This window comes from Hemitrygon akajei, chromosome 2, assembly GCF_048418815.1.
Source record: "Hemitrygon akajei chromosome 2, sHemAka1.3, whole genome shotgun sequence".
In the NCBI taxonomy this organism is placed as follows: Eukaryota; Metazoa; Chordata; class Chondrichthyes; order Myliobatiformes; family Dasyatidae; genus Hemitrygon; species Hemitrygon akajei.
Window position 1 is genome coordinate 46,277,392 of NC_133125.1, and position 20,208 is coordinate 46,297,599.

The window sequence follows — 20,208 nt, forward strand, 5'->3', positions numbered from 1 at the left end:
TTGGCAATATACCAAAGGCTGATGGCCCTAGGACAATGTAGGACAATTAGAGGGGATATTCTAATACCAATCTGGATGTCAATTTCTTAGCATGCAAACAGGCCCTAGATTACACATTTAAAGGACAGATTTAAGGGTGAGGCAGTGAAATGTTTGAAAAGTGCTCGAGGCCTTTCGTAACTTTTTGGTGGGCTGCAATCATAATGATCTCTTGGGCACTTGGCAGAGGCCAATAAAAAGAAGAGAGGTGTGAGCAAGGGGCCATTGTTGTACTGGGCCAGTGTTAGAGTGGTTGGGTTTTGCTCAACAGGCTTAGGCGAGAATAGGAGCAGGCTAGAACTTAACCTGAAAAGTTAGAGGTATGACAAGTGTAGGCAAGATGGCAGATAGCAGCTGCTCAGACGCAGGGGCCATTCTGGGTCCAATCAAAGGTGTATTTGTTTGTCCTTTATGTCTGGATCCCATCAGTGAGTTGCTCAATAGCAATTATTGCCTGCCTTTGCTGTGTTGAGATGGTGTACAGTGTGAATGATCAAAAGAGTGATTTCTACCGCTCTTTTGAATGTGAATTTTGCTTTAGTAAGGTACTGTTTTTGAATGCTTTCTTCTAAGTTTCCACAAACTAAGCAATCTCTCAGTGCATCATTAAGCCCATTACTGAATCGACAATGCTCAGATAATTTCTTCAATTCAGCCATGTAAACTGATATAGACTTCCCTGTTATTCCCTGCTTTCCCAGCAGTGTCTCTACTTTTTGCAAAGGCTGAGGAAAGTCCATCTCCCACCCCCCATCCTCATCACATTCTACAGGGGTTGTATTGAAAGCATCCTGAGCAGCTGCATCACTACCTGGTTTGGAAATTGCATCATCTCGGATCGCAAGACCCTGCAGCGGATAGTGAGGTCAGCTGAGAAGATCATTGGGGTCTCTCTTCCTGCCATCACGGACATTTACACTACACGCTGCATCCGCAAAGGAAACAGCATTATGAAGGACCCCATGCACCCCTCATACAATCTCTTCTCCCTCCTGCCGTCTGGGAAAAGGCTCCGAAGCATTTGGGCTCTCACGACCAGACTATGTAACTGTTTCTTCCCCCAAGCTATCAGACTCCTCAATACCCGAAGCCTGGACTGACAGCTTGCCCTACTGTCCTGTTTATTATTTATTGTAATGCCTGCATTGTTTTTGTACACTTTATGCAGTCCAGTGTACGTCTGTAGTCTAGTGTAACTCTTTCTGTGTGTTTTTTTTAATTACGTAATTCAGTATAGTTTTTTTGTACTGTGTCATGTAACACCATAGTCCTGAAAAACATTGTCTCATTTTTACTATGCACTGTACCAGCAGTTATGGTCAAAATGACAATAAAAGTTGACTTGACTTTTGATTCCTGTTATGAAACCTAAAGTGCTCTGCAATCACCAATAGTTTTGTTTCTAAATGTCCCTGCACTACATTCACAATATCAAAAGCTAATTTCAGCTGGTTTGGTTGGAGCAGTCAAACTTTTAAGCAAACTGTCAACTCTTCCACCAACTGTAGTCAGTAAAACTGGCACTTGTTTCTCATCAGCTATTCCATTTGCTTTAAAATACTGCTCAGTTCTTTCAGTATACATAATCCAGTTATCTGTTGTGCAAATGAACATGTCTATCTTTCTGATCTAGTCAGCCATTTTTGCTCTTTTTAAAAATTTATTATCACCAGGTACTCAGTATTTATGTTTGTTTCCTGCCTTTTCTTTAAACTCGACCATCTTTCTCTCCCCCTCACTTAGAAAAAAATCATTCTGCACTTCTTTTTTTTAAACTCGAACATCTTTCTCCCCAGCAGAGAAACAAATGTGCTGTGCTTTTTTTAAAACCTCTGTTGTCTCATTGTGCTTTAAAACATACAAACCCCATTTCCAGAAAAGTTGGGATATTTTCCAAAATGCAATAAAAACAAAAATCTGTGATATGTTAATTCATGTGAACCTTTATTTAACTGACAAAAGTACAAAGAAAAGATTTTCAATAGTTTTACTGACCAACTTAATTGTATTTTGTAAATATACACAAATTTAGAATTTGATGGCTGCAACACACTCAACAAAAGTTGGGACAGAGGCATGTTTACCATTGTGTTACATCACCTTTCCTTTTAATAATCCTTTTTAATCGTTTTGGAACTGAGGATACTAATTGTAGTAGATTTGCAATTGGAAATTTTGTCCATTCTTGCTTGATATAAGACTTCAGCTGCTCAACAGTCCGTGGTTTCCGTTGTCTGATTCTCCTCTTCATAATGCGCCATACATTTTCAATAGGAGATAGATCTGGACTGGCAGCAGGCCACTCAAGCACACGCACTCTGTGTCTACAAAGCCATGCTGTTGTAGCCCGTGCAGAATATGGTCTGGCATTGTCCTGCTGAAATAAGCATGGATGTCCTGGGAAGAGTCGTCGCCTTGTTGAGTGTGTTGCAGCCATCAAATTCTAAATTTGTGTATATTTACAAAATACAATTAAGTTGGTCAGTAAACTATTGAAAATCTTTTCTTTGTACTTTTGTCAGTTAAATAAAGGTTCACGTGAATTAACATATCACAGATTTTTGTTTTTATTGCATTTTGGAAAATATCCCAACTTTTCTGGAAATGGGGTTTTACTTGTTGCTAGTACTTTCATATATAATTTGAAATGAATTATGTAAACAACAAAATACTTATTCAAACAATATATTTACTATACTACCCAAATATAACTGAAATATTAAATACGGAACTTTTCACATCACCTAAGTAAATACAGATGCAAAAAATCCATTTAAGATCTCCTCTACCTTTCAGCTCCACGCATAGATTACCATTCTGATCTTCCAGAGAACCAATTTTGTCCCTTGCTATCTTTATATCTGTGGATCCCTTAGGATTCTCCTTTACCCTGTCTGCTAGAGCAACCTCATGTCTTCTTTTAGCCCTCCTGATTTCAAGTGTTCTCTTGCATTTCTTATACCCTTCAAGTACCTAATTTGTTCCTGCTTGCCTATACCTGCTATGCACCCACTTCTTTTTCTTAATTGGAGCCTCTATCTCTCAAAATCCTAGGTCTCATAAACCTGTTATCCTTGCCTTTTATTCTGTTTGCTTCCAGAATTTTCTGGTATTTAATTGAATTCATTCTTCCCTCTACCAGTAAAATGTTCCCTGTGCCACTGGCTGCAACACAAGCCTAAAGCATGATCGATCCACCCCTGTGCTTAACAGTTGGAGAGGAGTTCTTTTCTTGAAATTCCGCACGCTTTTTTCTCCAAACATACCTTTGCTCATTGAGGCCAAAATGTTCTATTTTAACTTCATCAGTCCACAGGACTTGCTTCCAAAATGCATCAGGCTTGTTTAGATGTTCCTTTGCAAACTTCTGATGCTGAATTTTGGCCACAATAAGCAAAGGTATGTTTGGAGAAAAAAGGGTGCAGAATTTCATGAAAAGAACACCTCTCTAACTGTTAAGCACGGGGGTGGATTGATCATGCTTTGGGCTTGTGTTGCAGCCAGTGGCACGGGGAACATTTCACTGGTAGAGGGAAGAATGAATTCAATTAAATACCAGCAAATTCTGGAAGCAAACATCACACTGTCTGTAAAAAAGCTGAAGATGAAAAGAGGATGGCTTCTACAACAGGATAATGATCCTAAACACACCTCTAAATCCACAATGGACTTCCTCAAGAGGCGCAAGCTGAAGGTTTTGCCATGGCCCTCATAGTGCCCCGACCTAAACATCATCAAAAATCTGTGGATAGACCTCAAAAGAGCAGTGCATGCAAGACAGCCCAAGAATCTCACAGAACTAGAAGTCTTTTGCAAAGAAGAATGGATGAAACTCCCCCAAACAAGAACTGAAAGGCTCTTAGCTGGCTATAGAAAGTGTTTAGAAGCTATGATACTTGCCAAAGGGGGTGTTACTAAGTACTGACCATGCAGGGTGCCCAAACATTTGCTTTGGGCCCTTTTTCTTTTTTGTTATTTTGAAACTGTAAAAGATGGAAATAAAAAAGTAATCTTGCTTAAAATATTAAAGAAATGTGCCATCTTTAACTTAATGCCTTTTGGAAATCAGGTCATCTTTTACTCGCTTAGCTATTCACAGTAACAGAAATTTTGACCAGGGTGCCCAAACTTTTGCATGCTACCGTATATGGGCATGTGCAAGCACTTGTCAGTGCACAGATGGGTTGAACCATATATATATCTAGTGCCTCTTCCTCACCCTTCCCTTCCTCTACCCTCTCCTTGACACCTCATTCTCAATCTTCCCTATTTCTTCCTTCAGTCCCAAGACCTTGCCTTCTCCTTCTCTCAGTTTCTCTATGATCCAACTCCCCCACTCTTTCTTTTGTATTTAATAATTGGTCTCCTCCTTCTCCTTCTCTAAGTACTCTCTTCTCATTCTTCAGACTTCCCTATCTCCCTCCATCCTATCACTACTGCTATGATTCATTGCAGCACAGTATCAAGTCACCACATTTACTTTGTAGCTGAAAGAGAAATGAGAAACACCTTCAGTATAGAAGTCCATGAGTGTCTTCAGAAGTTAATTTAATGCATTGTATTACTGAAGTTCCTCCACACTGTATTCGGACTTAATAATCCAATGATCAGGTTTAATTTACATGCACTCTCTCAATAAATAAAGAGTTTGATATTGGATAATAATGAATAAAATACAACTGAAGCAATTATCTCTAGAACAGAGTGTCAAAGACAACATACTGTGTGAAGACAGTGTAGAAATTTTAAAGTAATCCTGACATTTTATACTGTAGAAACTTCTCTTATAGATTAGAGAGAACTATCATATAAAAATTTTGCATTGGAAATTAAGACATGATCGTGCCTTATGAAAACCAATAGAATGTCAGCATGCATTCTCTGATTGTTGGGAAAAGGGTGCGACAGTACAGGCCAAAGGCTTTTGATAAAAGGACTTCAAAATGCTCAACTAAATATTAGTTCTCGTGATTTCTACTGCTTCTGCAGACACAAAGGATCTGCTTCAATTGGTGTTTTTGATCTGAGATTATTGGGTGTGCCCTCTGTTAGATGACAACAAAAGTCCCAACTGCTCTGTCATGAGGAAAAGGTCTCATGGCATTATTTTAAAAAAGCCATTGTCTATCCTCAGTCAACATTTTAAAAAGAGATTTTTCTGGCAAGTATCATATTGCTATTAGTCGCATATGAACATTGCACATTGCTAATTGTAAAACACAGGGACATCCTGAAATTATAATAGTAATGTAAATCTTTTATTTTACATGCTATACATCATTTACTCGTTCAACACTCCCAAGGCCTTTCCAAATTCTACACTAATCAAATGAAGTAAAATAAGGCAAGGCAGATTGCAAGGCCTGTATAAACAAACGGTATAGATGTGGTCTCATTAGGGCCCTATGTAACCACAGTGAGGCATTTCTTCTCTTGTATTCAACTTTTTTACAATAAAGGCCACTTTACTATTTATCTCCCTAATTTCTGGCTGTGTTAACTTTCCTTCTGAACATTGACATTTTTCAAAATCTTACTATTTAAAAAATACTCCACCTTCCTATTCAATCTACCAAAATCAACAACTTCATGTTGTCCACACCATATCTTCAGCCATTCACTGAACACACCCAAAGAAACTCTCATCCTCTGAGATCACATTGTGGGCTCTCTTTGTAACCACAGAAAACTAGCTCTCCTTACTCAAACCCTTAATGTAGATTGCTGGGCATCAGCTGTGCACAGTGATTCCTGTGGCACTCCACAAGTCACAGTTTCCCAATGCAAAACTAACCGATTTATTCTTACTCTTGATTTTCTGCTTGTTAACTGATCCTCAGTATTTAATTTACAATATCATGCACTCTATCATTGTTTAACAGTCTCCTGCAAGGCCCTTTCAACAAAGCCCTTCTAAAAATACACCACATTAACTAGTTCACCATTAGCTAGTTCATACAAGTATCTGGGAGTACAGTTAGACGAGAAGCTAGACTGGACTGCCAACACAGGTGCCTTGTGCAGGAAGGCACAGAGTCGACTGTACTTCCTTAGAAGGTTGGCGTCATTCAATGTTTGTAGTGAGATGCTGAAGATGTTCTATAGGTCAGTTGTGGAGAGCGCCCTCTTCTTTGTGGTGGCGTGTTGGGGAGGCAGCATTAAGAAGAGGGACGCCTCACGTCTTAATAAGCTGGTAAGGAAGGCGGGCTCTGTCGAGGGTAAAGTACTGGAGAGTATAACATCGGTAGCAGAGCGAAGGGCGCTGAGTAGGCTACGGTCAATTATGGAAAACCCTGAACATTCTCTACATAGCACCATCCAGAGACAGAGAAGCAGTTTCAGCTTCAGGTTGCTATCGATGCAATGCTCCTCAGACAGGATGAAGAGATCAATACTCCCCAATGCCATTCGGCTTTACAATTCAACCGCCAGGAGTAAGATATGTTAAAGTGCCGGGGTTAGGACTCAATGTATTTAAGTAAACTACTTAAGAACATTTTAAAAGCTATTATTAATGCTTTTTGAGAGGGTGATTTTAGATGCATATCATATTTTTACTGAGTTAAGTATTGTATGTAATTAGTTTTGCTACAATAAGTGTATGGGACATTGGAAAAAAATGTTGAATTTCCCCATGGGGATGAATAAAGTATCTATCTATCTATCTATTATTAATTCTGCTAAGTAAAATTTCAAAAAGATCCAAAGTATTTGACAAACATAATTTCCCTTTCATAAATCCATGCTGACTCTTCCCAATTCCCAAGTGCCCTGACAACATTTCCTTCATAACAGATTTCAGCATTTCCCCTACAATTTATGCCAGGCTAATTGGTGGATTGTTTCCTGTTTTCTCTCTCTGTCCTTCCTCTCCCTTCAACAGTGATATTGCATTTGCTGACTTCCAGTTGCGGGGAACCAAAAGAGTATCTCTGGAATTACAGATGCATCCAGCATCTCCACTGATACCTCTTTAACATCTTAAGATGCAGATGAACAGTCCTTGGGGATACATTGCCTTACTTCAATAATATATATGCTAAATGCTAATTCACTTATTTACAAAGTAGGACATTTGGAGCAGCAGCAAGTCATATGGTCCTCAAGACTATCTTGCCATTTCGTAAGACCATGGCTGATCTGACTATAACTTCAATAGGACAATAGGACACAAACAATTGCATTCTGCATTCTTGTCTACCTACGATAACATTTTACCCCTGCCGACTCTGAATTAAAAAGTCACCCAAAGTGCTTCCACACTTCTGAGGCAGAAGTCTCTGAGGACTCACGATCCTCTGACAGAAGTAATTTTGACTATTAGATAGGAAACCTTTTATTTTTCATTTAATCAATAACCCCTAGTTCTTGTTTTTTCCCCTTAATAGTTAACATTCTCTCCACATTCACCCTGACAAGACCTCTCAGGTCATATCATTATACTATTATAAGATTCACCAGGATGTTACTTGGATTGGATATGCATGGCCTTCTTTCCCTACAACACAGAGGCTGAGAAATTACCATATAGGCATCCGTTAATCTTGAGAGACCATGGATTTGCGCCTTGTAAAGTTTCCAGGGTGCAGGCTTGGGCAGGGTTTTATGGGAGACCGGCAGTTGCCCATGCTCCAAGTCTCCCCTCTCCAGGCCACTGATGTTGTCCAAGGGAAGGGTTGGTACAGCTTGGCACCGGTGTCATCACAGAGCAACGTGTGGTTAAGTGCCTTGCACAAGGACACAACATGCTGCCTTAGCTGAGGCTTGAACTAGCGACCTTCAGATCACCAGACCAACGCCTTAACCACCTGGCCACGCGCCAACACCAATATACATATACAGGTATATAAAATCATAACACGGTTGGGTAGGGTGAAATATTCAAAGTGTTTTTCACAGGTGGTGGGGGGGGTCTAAAACTGGTAGACATTAAAATCATGTAATAGAGGAAAAATAAAAGGGAAGAGAGGAGTAACATTTTCAACAGAGGGTAGTTGGTACAGTGCCTATAAAAAGTATTTACCTCCCCTGGAAGTTTTCATGTTTTATTGTTTCACAACATTGAATCACAGTGCAATCAATTAATTTTGTGTTTTATATTTGTGATTAATTTAGATCACTTTGTAGAGATTTGTTTTCACTTTGACACAAAAGAGTTTTTTTTCTGTTGACCAGTATCAAAAAAAGCCATATTTAATCCACTGTGATTCAATGTCGTAAAACAATAAAACATTGCTATAGATAATGTGGCCATTGCTAGATAGGCCAGGAAATCAGCAGGAAGTCTGTGATCATGACTGTTCCTTTTTCATATTCTTCCTCTCCTACCTGTTATATTATAAGTAATATGCATTTATAATTTAGGTTATGCTGGTACTCTCTGCTTCTCTTCTCTTCCATACTTTCTGCTGCATTACTCTCATCCATCCCCTTCAAACTATGATGGTGGCCTTCCAATTCTTCCGCTCTTACTGAAGTTCACTCTTCTTCTCCCTTTATGATGAGATTCTTCTCTCACTCCCACAAAGCCAGCTTACTTGCCTCATAACTTATTCTATTAGCCATCTGGTTCTTCCAGGAGAGTGAATTTCATTCTGTCATGTATGTGGGGATTTTCAAATTTGCATCAATATTCAATGCCTTTGCATGGAAATAGAAGCAACAAAATCAAAACTCTTAGCATGATTGAGAAAGTAATTTGAAATAATTTTCTGCCAAATTATATTGTGAAGATGCAGATTTCTCTTCAATATTCCTCCAAAATGGCAATGAAATTCACCATTGTCAGCACTGTCTGTTAAAAAGGGTGACTGAAGATTAAGATCTCAAACCTGGGACAAAACTTGTGGTTTACTCTTTTTTTAACCTCTTGTACTCTTCTGAGATTTGGACCACCTACAGAGGTACCTCCAACCACTGGTGAGATCCATCAGCACTCCATTCAGTGACTTCTCCCAGGTCAATATGCCCACCATTTTGTTCAGTTGGCTCTGAAGGACAGGCCAATACCCAAAACAAAAGCAATATTCTGAGCTCAATCATGGAAAAGATTGTCAAGAGAGAAAGGTCTCAAGGGTATTCTCAAAGCCTCTTTGAAAAAACTGCCAAATCCTCACTATCTCACGGAAAATCCTGGCCCATGAACACTCAAGGTGGAGAATCAGCATTTGATGATCATGTCAAGAACCTCAAGTCCATAAGACCATAAGACGTAGGAACAGAATTAGGCCATTCAGCCCATTGCATCTGCTCCACCATTCCATCATGGCAGATCCCAGATTCCACTCAACCCCATACACCTGCCTTCTCGCCATATCCTTTGAAGCCCTGAATGATCAGGAAACTATCAACTTCCCCATTATATATACCCACGGACTTGGCCTCCACCACAGTGGGTACATCTAAGGGTGAAGCTGATAAGTTTCCTGATTGTTGGGATTCCAATAAAAATAGCCAAGGTGGCACAGAATCTCCTAAGGTACCCAACTGCAGTACCTACCCTGTTAAGCATTTTAGTTCTACCTGTGGCAATATCTGCAGGTTTTATGTTGACCTCAGAACCTACAGAGGTGAGGTTGAGCATGCAATTCTCAAATATGAGAATCTGCCTAAAGATGGAAGAATTATCTAATATATTTTATCCTTGGTTTGCTATTGTCCAGTAAAATTAAGTGCTATGGGTAACCAGTAACTAAAATACATGACTTTTTATTAAATTTGCGGCTTTCTCTTGCTGTTTTACAGCATTTACTAGGCTCAAGTCTAGAACATGCCTTTGTTTTGTTGCCAATTTACTTTCTGCTGCCTAATGCCTCTGCAGCAGCATATTAAACGGCATCGATTAGTAGGCCAAAGTCTAAAAATATGTTTAGATTGCTCCCTACCAAATGCTAGTGTAAGTTTTTGTAGTTGCTTTCATATTGCATTAAGGTTTTGGCACCAGCATCCAACTAATTGTGTATTTGCTAAAATTCATGGTCCAAAAATATGACTTGAACATCCTTCTTGTCAGGTTGCAGAAGACTTAATTGAAATCACTGCCTTGATGTGATGTACAACCTGTTACCCAATCCCTTGGAGATATTTGGTTATGATTCTACTTAATGCTAAATCACACTGTCCAAGCTAAATATATTTTTAATCAGAAATTATTTACAATCTATGCTGTTCTATGGAAGTAAAATCCGTTAAAATGCTTTTAATCTATACCCAAGGCAAAGGTGCTAGAAAGCCAAGTTACAACCAAAGTATTAAAATGGATTTGTAGAAACGTGTTTTTTCCAAATTTATATTCCTGAATAAAACTGAATGTATTTATAAGCTGTCAGATAGGCAAAGGCTTACTTCAGTTGTTACAAAGGATACAGATTGTATAATTAACAAGAAGCAAAAAGAGACCTGTGATCCTCATATCAACTGACCTAAAATAGGAGAATGAGCACTATATCTTCCTGGTGGTCTCTGTCTGGCTATCAGTTAAACTGCTACCTCATTTAGCACTCGGTTTATTCTGAAGAAAGAGTGCTAATTGAATCAGCGGTATTAGGTATTGCTCTCTCACTGGTTGATCACCAATGACATAATGACATATTACACTTTCATTAGTCAAGCGAACACACACTTCAAAGCAATGTTTGGTAAACTATCTGGATTTATTTGCCAAGTTGGTAAACTGGTAAGCTGCGAAGTTTTGATAATTTTAGTAATTTTGTTGTATAATATATTTTAGTTAAGAAAATATTTTCCTTGGACCAAAAGTGTAATAATGGATCAGCATTCAAGGGAGTTATGCCAAGTGTAAACCCAGTTGCTTACCTCAGGACAGTTCTGGGGACAGTCCACTAGATTTCCTGCTTTGTTTCTTATTTCAGCGAAAAGAATAGCACTGAAGATGAAATAAAGAAACTTCAGTCAAATTAGTAAACAGCTTTGACAGCCACACATATTTTTCTGTCTTTGCAATACTAATTGAATTTAAAAAACTATTTGCACACTACATTAACAAAAAATGTCTAATCTAAACAGGTCTGTTTTTATCAAAATTTATGGAAAACTTAAAGGTAAATTTTAAAGAATCAAATCTATGAAAATTATGCTTTTTAATGCTTCTTAATACTTGATGTATTAACTTCCTTAAACTCTACCTCTCATACATATTATTACATTTTGTCAGAGAATTTTTACATTAAGATATGCCTAAAGTACATATGATTATTTATAATAAATAATGAGCCATTTGATAATAATCTCACTGTTAGGCCCAGTCTTGATGAAGAGTTTCAACTGAAAATGTTGACAATTTATTTCCTCCCACCGATACAGCTTAAACTGCAGAGTTCCTCCAGCAAATTGTTTGTTGTTCCAGATCCCAGCACCTGTATTCTCCTGTCTTCATTTGACAGTAATTCACTGATTAATCACATTTGACCTATCACAGTGCTGAATATATTCAGCAGCTCTTTGATGTAAAGAAGATCAGAGAGTCATGACTGTCTCCTCATTTCCTAAACAAATAGGTGGCCCTTTTTATGAAACTATGGTCCTCTGCTCAAGAATCCCCATTGAACAGAATCATTCTCACAGCATACTTTTAAAAACATAAGTATGGAAGACAGCAATTTGAACAAAACTTGAAGGAAAAATTATAGCTCAACATTTGCAATTGGTATATTTTTGTAGCTTTATTACAACTTCAGAATCAGTAGAGAGAACCGAGGAAGACTTTATATACTTCATATAGATTGCACAACAGCTGGTTTCCAAAATCTAATTTGCCTAATTTTGAAGTGTGGTTGCTTATACTCAATCTGAGGCAGTGTGCTGAATTTATATTACTCAATAATACTTCTCAGTGTTACTTTGAGAGTTGCATCTGTCTACCTTGTATGTTAGATATAGACCTTATGATTGAAATCCATTTGACGGAATGCTACTGCTTGCTGATGTTAATTCATGGAAAACAGAAAACGCTTACTTTTGTCTTGTGTGATCATTTAGTCATCATCGGCTAAGAATAATCAGCCAATGCATTTATTTTTAGCATGACTGCTATTTCCAGAATTGAAACATTTGTCCTGGATTGCTGAGGTTTCACGAGGAGATTTTACTTTTTCAGATGAGAATATAAAATTACCTAAAATGAACCAAAACAGAAGACAAGAAAAGTGCATCATATTATGAAGTATTATGAAGCATTTTTCTTGAAACTTACTCTTATGAAGAGATTTGCTGGCATTGCAGGTAGCTCACAGAATTTTCACTAAGTTCACTCCTGTGATGAAACAGATATCAAAAGGTTGAATAGGTTGGACCTGGACCCAATGACTTGAGAGAAAATGAGAAATGTTCTTATAGTCCTGTACCCATTTCTTATGGTGGTGACCAGTTGGCTCCAGTGTTCAAGGGCATCTTCATCCTCTCACTGTTGTGGTCTATGGTTCCCAACTGCTTCAAAAGGGCAGCAATCAGAGAAGAAGCACAAGTAGAGCAGGGTGAACTGCCTCAATGTAAAGCAGAGGAAAAGAGTGGGAATAAAGGGAGCCTTTTCTGGTGGGCTGACGGCAAGTAGTGGTTTTCCACAAGAGTCTGTTCTGGGACTGCATCTTTGTACATTATAAGTAAATGACTTGGAGGATGGAATTGATGGCTTAGCTGCAAAGTTTGCAGACAATAGGAAGATAGGTGGAAGGGCAGGTAGTTTTAAGGAAACAGAGAGACTACAGAAGGTCTTAGACAGATTAGGAGAATGGGCAAAGAAGTGGGAAGTTTATGGTCATGCACTTTGGCAGAAGAAATAAAACCATATAACCATATAACAATTACAGCACAGAAACAGGCCATCTCAGCCCTTCTAGTTGGTGCTGAACGCCTACTCTCATCTAGTCCCACCGACCTGCACTCAGCCCATAACTCTCCATTCCTTTCCTGTCCATATACCTATCCAATATTTTTTTAAATGACAATATCGAACCTGCCTCAACCACTTCTACTGGAAGTTCGTTCCACACAGCTACCACTCTGAGTAAAGAAGTTCCCCCTTGTGTTACCCCTAAACTTTTGCCCCTCAACTCTCAACTCATGTCCTCTTGTTTGAATCTCCACTACTCTCAATGGGAAAAGCCTATCCACATCAACTCTATCTACCCCCTCATAATTTTAAATACCTCTATCAAGTCCATGCTCAACCTTCTACGCTCCAAAGAATAAAGACCTAACTTGTTCAACCTTTCTCTGTAACTTAGGTGCTGAAACCCAGGTAACATTCTAGTAAATCTCCTCTGTACTCTCTCTATTTTGTTGACATCTTTCCTATAATTCCTATAAGGGTAGACCATTTTCTAAATGGAGAGAAAATTCAAAAAATTGACATGCAAAGGGTCTTGGGAGTCCTTGTGCAGGATTCGCTAAAGGTTAGTTTGCAGGTTGAGTCTGTGGTGAGGAAGGCAATTGCGATGTTAGCATTCATTTCAAGAGGACTAGAAAATAAAAGCAAGGATGTAACATTGAAACTTCATAAAGCACTGCTGAAGCCTCACGGAGTATTGTGAGTAGTTTTGGGCCCCTTATCTTAGAAAGGATGTGTTGACACTGGAGAGGGTTCAAAGGAGTTTCATGAAAATGATTCCAAGATTGAACAGCTTGTCATATGAAGATTGTTTGATGGCTTTGGGCTTGTTTTCACAATAGAATTCAGAAGAATGAGGGGGTGACCTAATTGAAACCTATCAAATGGTGAAAGGCCTTCATAGAGCGGACACGGATAGGATATTTCTAATGGTGGGAGAATCTAGGACCAGAGGATATAGCTTCAGATTAGAGGGGCGTCTTTTTAGAATGGAGATGAGGAGGCACTTCTTTAGCCACAGAGTGGTGATTTTGTCGAATTCTTTACCACAGGCAGCTGTGGAGGCCAGGTCTTTATGTACATTTAAGGCAGCAGAGATTAGATTTGTGATTGGTCAGGGTATGAAGAGATTCGGGGAGAAGGCAGGAGATTGGGGCTGACAGGAAAACTGGATCAGCCATGATGAAATGGTGAAGCAGACCTGATGGGCCAAAATGGCCTAATTCTGTTCTTCTATCTTATGAAGTACTTGAGAGGTCGGTAATGGCTAGAATTAACTCCTTTCTGACAAAGGACCTAGACCCACTGCAATCTGCCTAACATCACAACAGATCAACAACAGATGCAATCTCACTGGCTTTCCACTCTGTTTTGGAGCACCAAGACATTTTACAAAAATACATTAGATTGCTGTTTATTATTATAGCTTGGCATTCAATACCACCACCCCCTCAGTATTAATCACAAAGCTTCGAATTCTGGGCCTCTGTACCTTCCTCTGCAACTGAATTCTTGATTTCCTTATTGGGAGGTCACAGTCAGTGCAGATTGGTGATGACATCTCCTCTTTGTTGACAATCAACAGAGGTGCACCTCAAGGATGCATGTTTAGCCACTGTACATCCACACCGACAAATTCACCGATGACACTATTGTTATTGGTAGAATCTCAGAAGGTGACAAGAAAGTGTACAAGAATGAGACAGATCAACCAGTTGAGCAGTATCACAACAAACTTGTAACCAATGTCAGCAAGATGAAGGAATTGATTGTGGACTTTATGAAGGGAAAATCAGGAAAGTAAGCCCAAGTCCTCATCGAGGGATCAGCAATGGAAAGCATGAGTGGTTTTAAGTTCCTTGGCATCAATATCTTGGAGGATCTATCTTGGGCCTAAAACACTTTTGTAATCATGAAGAAGGCATGCCAGCAGTTCTCCCTCATGAGATTTGGTATGTCACCAAAGAAATCTTGCAAATTTCTACATATATATGGTGGAGAGCATTCTGATTGGTTGCATCACAGCTTAGCATGGAGGCAACCATGCACAAGATCTCACGAGGGTGCAGAGGGATATAGACTCAGCCAGCTCCACCATTGAAGGCATCTTCAAGAGGCTCCGCATGAAGTAGGTGTCATCCATCACTGAGGACCCTCACTACCTAGACCACGTCTGATACTACCATGAGGGAGAATGAACAGGAGCGTGAAGATTTACACTCAACGATTCAATAACAGCTTCTTCCCCCCACCATCTGATTTTTCAATGGAACGTGAACCTATAAATGCTACATTGTTAGTCTGTTTTTGGACTCTTTCTTTATTCTGTATATTATATGTTTTTAGAACATAGAACACAGAAAACCTGTAGCACAATACAGGCCCTTCAACTCCCAATGCTGTGCCGAACATGTACTTACTTTAGAAGTTACTTAGGGTTACCCATAGCCCTCTATTTTTCTAAGCTCCACATATCTATCCAAGAGTCTCTTAAGAGACCCTATCATATCCACCCCCACCACCGTCACTGGCAGCCCATTCCGTGCACTCACCACTCTCTGTGTAAAAAACTTATCCCTGACATCTCCTCTGTACCTACTTCCAAGCACCTTAAAACTGTGCCCTCTCGTGTTAGCCATTTCAGCCCTGGGAAAAAGCCTCTGATTATCCACATGATCAATGCCTCTCACCATCTTATCAGGTCACCTCTCATCCTCCATTGCTCCAAGGAGAAAAGGTCAAGTTCATTCAACCTATTTTCATAAGGCATGCTCCCCAATCCAGGCAATATCCTTGTAGATCTACTCTGCACCCTTTCTATAGTTTCCACATCCTTCTTGTAGTGAGGTGACCAGAACTAAGCACAGTACCCCAAGTGGGATCTGACCAGGGTCCTATATATCTGCAACATTACCTCTCGGCTCTTTAACTCAATCCCACGATAGATGAAGGCCAATGCACTGTATGCCTTCTTAACCACATAGTCAACCTGCGCAGCAGCTTTGAATGTGCTATGGACTCGGACCTCAAGAACCCTCTGATCCTCCACACTGCCAACAGTGTTACCATTAATACTATATTCTGCCATCATATTTGACCTACCAAAATGAACCAACTCACACTTATCTGGGTTAAACTCCACCTACCACTTCTAAGCCCAGTTTTGCATCCTATTGATGTCACCCTGTAACTGCCGACAGCCCTCCACACAACACCCCAACCTTTGTGTCATCAACAAATTTACTAACCCATCCATCCACTTCCTCATCCAGGTTATTTATAAAAATCACGAAGAGAAGGGGTCCCAGAACAGATCTCTGAGGCACTCCACTGGTTACTGATCTCCATGCAGAATACAACCTGTCCACAACCACTCTTTCCCTTCTGTAGACAAGCCAATTCTGATCCACAAAGCATGGTCCCCTTGGACACATGGCTCCTTATTTTCTCAATAAGCCTTGCATGGGGTACCTGATCAAATGCTTTGCTGAAATCCATATACACTACATCTACTGCTCTACCTTTCTGCACTAAACTGCTGTTGAAAAAAAAAACAAATTTCACAACATACATTCAGTATCTATTTTATTAGGTAAACCTGTACACCTGCTCATTACTGCAAATATCTGAAATAATCAGGAACTGATTATTGAGTTCAAAAGGCGGAAACTGGAGGTCCATGAGCCAGTTCTCATCAGGGGAACAGAAGTAGAGAGAGTCAGCAAATTCAAATTCCTCAGTGTTATCATTTTAGAGGACCTGTCCTGGGCTGAGCACGTAAGCACAATTACGAAGAAAGAATGGCAGGACCTCTAATTCCTTAGAAGTGTGCAAAGATTTGGCGTGACATCTAAAACCTTTACAAACTTCTATAGATGTGAGCTGCAGAGTATACTGACTGGTTGCATCATGGTCCTGTATGGAAACACCAATGCCCTTCAATGTAAATTCCTACCAAAGTCATGGATATAGTCAAGTCCATTATGGTAAAGTCCTCACTGAGCACATCTACACAGAGAGGGTGCAGCAAAGCAGAATTCATCATCAAAGACCCCTACCACCAAGGTCATGCTCTCTTTTTGCTGCTGCCATTAGGAAGGTGGTACAGGAGCCTCAGTATTCACACCACTAGGTTCAGGAATAGTTATTACCCCTCAACTATCAGGCTCCTGAACCAGTGCGGATAACTTCACTCAGCCCATCACTAAACTGCTCTCACACCTACAGATTCACTTTCGAGGACACTTCTTATGTTCTCGATATATCTATTTATTTATTTATTTATTTATTTATCTATCTATCTATTTATCTATCTATCTATCTATTTATTTATTATGATCTTTTTTTTTATATTTGTATAAGGTTTGTTCTCTTTTGCACGTTGATTGTTTGTCCATCCTGGTCAGGGCTACCTTTCATTGATTCTATTATGGTTCTTGGATTTACTGAGTATGCTTGAAAGAAAACGAGTATCAGGTTTTCATACAGTGATATATATGTATTTTGATAATAAATTTACTTTAAACTTTGAGCTTTTTAATCTGCGAATCTTGTGGCAACAACTCAATGCATACAAGTAGCCAGACACAGTCAAGAACTGCAGTTGCTGTTCAGACCAAACTTCAGAATGGGGAAAAAGTGTGATAGAAGTGACTTTGACAATGGATTAATTGTTGGTGCCACATGGGGTGGTTTGAGTATCTCAGAAACGGATGATCTCTTGGGTTTTCTTGTGCAGCAGTCTCTAGAGTGTACAGATAATGGTGCAAAAAACAAAAAAAAAATACAGTGAGTGACAGTTCTGTGGGCAAAGATGACTTGTTAATGAGAGAGGTCAGAGGAGAATGGCAGGACTGGTTCAAGCTGACAGGAAGACGACATCAACTGAAATAACCAAGTGTTACAACAGTGGTGTGCAGAAGAGCGTCTCTGAACGCATAACCTTAGAAGTAGAAAGGGGATAGCAGCAAAAGACCACTTTTTTTTTAGGTACAGGAGGTAGCTAATAAAGTGTCTACTGAGTGTATATCAATGATAATAAACCTGATCCTTCTTCTGAATATAGTAGCAGTGCTTAATAATAAAGCAAATATAATGTCCATGGAAGTCTGTTCATACTGCGTGAACTCTCAGTTCTGTACTTCAAGTGTTTAATTCATAATCAGTCACATTTGAACATTTTATAAATGGCACTTCTATGACTGAATAAGTATTAAAACAACGTCTTAATTCGGAAAAAAAAGTTGAAGCATGATCTCACTTAAAATATATATAAACAACCCAGTGCAAGCCTGCATATTCCTTGTTGTCTGCAGGCATTTCCAACACGGTGCTTTTTACAATACATAACACAACTGGACTGGACTCTCTGTTGTGAAATCTTTTTACTTTCAGCCGTTCTTTCCGATTAATCTTCAAAGTTGCTAATAATTAAAAAAGAGGGCTGAATGGAGGTCTTTTTACAATGGGTTTGTCCATATAACGGAACTCTCTGTTTGGCTGTTGTACAGGATGAGTCTATAAGGGGAAAATGGTAAAGGAACAGCTTAGAATGAAACAGGGAATTGCTGCCTTGGTTTTTTATGTGTTGCAGAATGTTATACTCCATCATACTGGTCCATCTGTCTACCAATCTTTCACATTTTCCACAGGTGACATAATACCCCCAAGATGCTCCGCATGCACACAGGGGTTTCTGCGCATGCAGCTGGCTACACATTGTAATGCCTTGGAACAATAAATTTCAAATTGTTTATACTGCTTCTCCCATTCTGTCTTTTCTCTTTGTTCTTTATAAAATGATGTTATGCACCAGTAGAAGATCATCAACAAATTAAGAATAATATTTTGTCAAATAATTATGCCTTTACTTAAAGAGTAGGAATGAATTCAAAGATTAATAAGCTAGAAACAGGTGGTACCTCTACTAACTTGACAGAGCCTCAAGTTGTAATGTGATAGTTTGAGAGATCAGTAGCTCAATGCAATGTTTCGCATTTAACCAGACAGTTCTAACATCAACAAGATCAGTCAGGTTGCCAGACCTGTTTCAAAATAAGTTATTTTGCAAATTGGTCTTCAAGGAAAAAAAAACATACGGGATATTTTCCAGCTTCAGTGCCAATTTACAAGGCATTCGGAGGTCAAACATTAAAAACATACTTGTATCAAGCCTTTTATGATTTCAGGTTCTCGCAAATCACTTTACAAAGAGTCGACTGCGTTTGAAAGGCAGTAATTGCTGCAAGGAAGCAGCCAAAATATGCATAGCAAGCTCCCACAAAGAGCAACATGGTGGACATCAAGTTATGTGTTACAATGGTCTTTGTTTAACATCTCATCCAAATGTGAGCATACCTGATAGGGCAGCTTTTCCTTTAAATGTGGTGAAATCTCAGCCTAGATTTTCATTCTCGAGTGGGACTAGAGACCAAAAACCTGGTCCTATTCAGTAACAAAACAAATAAATTAGACAGTTATGCCTTCTGCTGTATCACTGAATTATTCTAAGTAAACGAGCTGATGAAGGTTACCTGGTGTGTCCTTGAAATTAACGTTATCTGATCTAGAACTATCAGATATGGTGGGTAATGTTACATTGAGCATGACAATTCTGGTGATTAATCTTCCTTCACTGCCTGTTATTTAAGGTTGAAATATTATGATTGGGATACATCATGCTTTATGATATAAAACTATCTTTTCCTATAGAATGAATTGGAAAATTAGCTATATCTAAAGTGGTGTTGTTTAAAATTTATTTGACATCTATTTAAAGCAGCTGGTTACATGGAGAACTTATTGGTTTATTAATCATGCATTATGATAGGTGTATCTTATCCTACTGTAACTAATGTGATTTCTACATCTTTCTAAGCAGTCCCTCAGAAGTCCACTCTAGCTTTGAGAGGTCTGAAGGAGCTAATGAGCCCAATGTTGGGACAACAAACATTTCCACGAATGGGGCATGTGGTGGCTTACAGGATAAATGATAGCAACACACACAAAATGCTGGCTGAACTCAGCAACCATGCAGCATCTATGGAAAAGACTAAACAGCTGATGTTTCAGGCCTGGAAAAAAGAAATGCAAAGTCAGAGTAAGAAGGTGGGAGAGACGAGGAAGAAGTACAAGGTAGTAGGTGATAGGTGAAATGGGAGAGGGGGAGGGGTGAAGTAAAGAGCTGGGAAGTCAGATCAAGTCAAGTCAAGTCAAATCACGTTTTATTGTCATTTCGACCATAACTGCTGGTACAGTACACAGTAAAAAGGAGATAATATTTTTCAGGACTATGGTGTTACATGAAACAGCACAAAAACTACACT

General features: G+C 39.2%; 1 protein-coding gene across 2 annotated transcripts in view; it reads right to left on the minus strand.

Moving 5' to 3' along the window:
- The window catches only part of LOC140741550 (guanine nucleotide-binding protein G(I)/G(S)/G(O) subunit gamma-7-like), a 256,838-nt gene that overhangs the window by 101,959 nt on the left and 134,671 nt on the right, over nt 1–20,208 (minus strand). For both annotated transcript variants that reach the window (XM_073071860.1, XM_073071853.1), the window contains exon 3: nt 10,855–10,924. The gene's annotated coding sequence lies outside the window, so the exon portion shown is untranslated. The remainder of the gene's footprint in view (nt 1–10,854; nt 10,925–20,208) is intronic.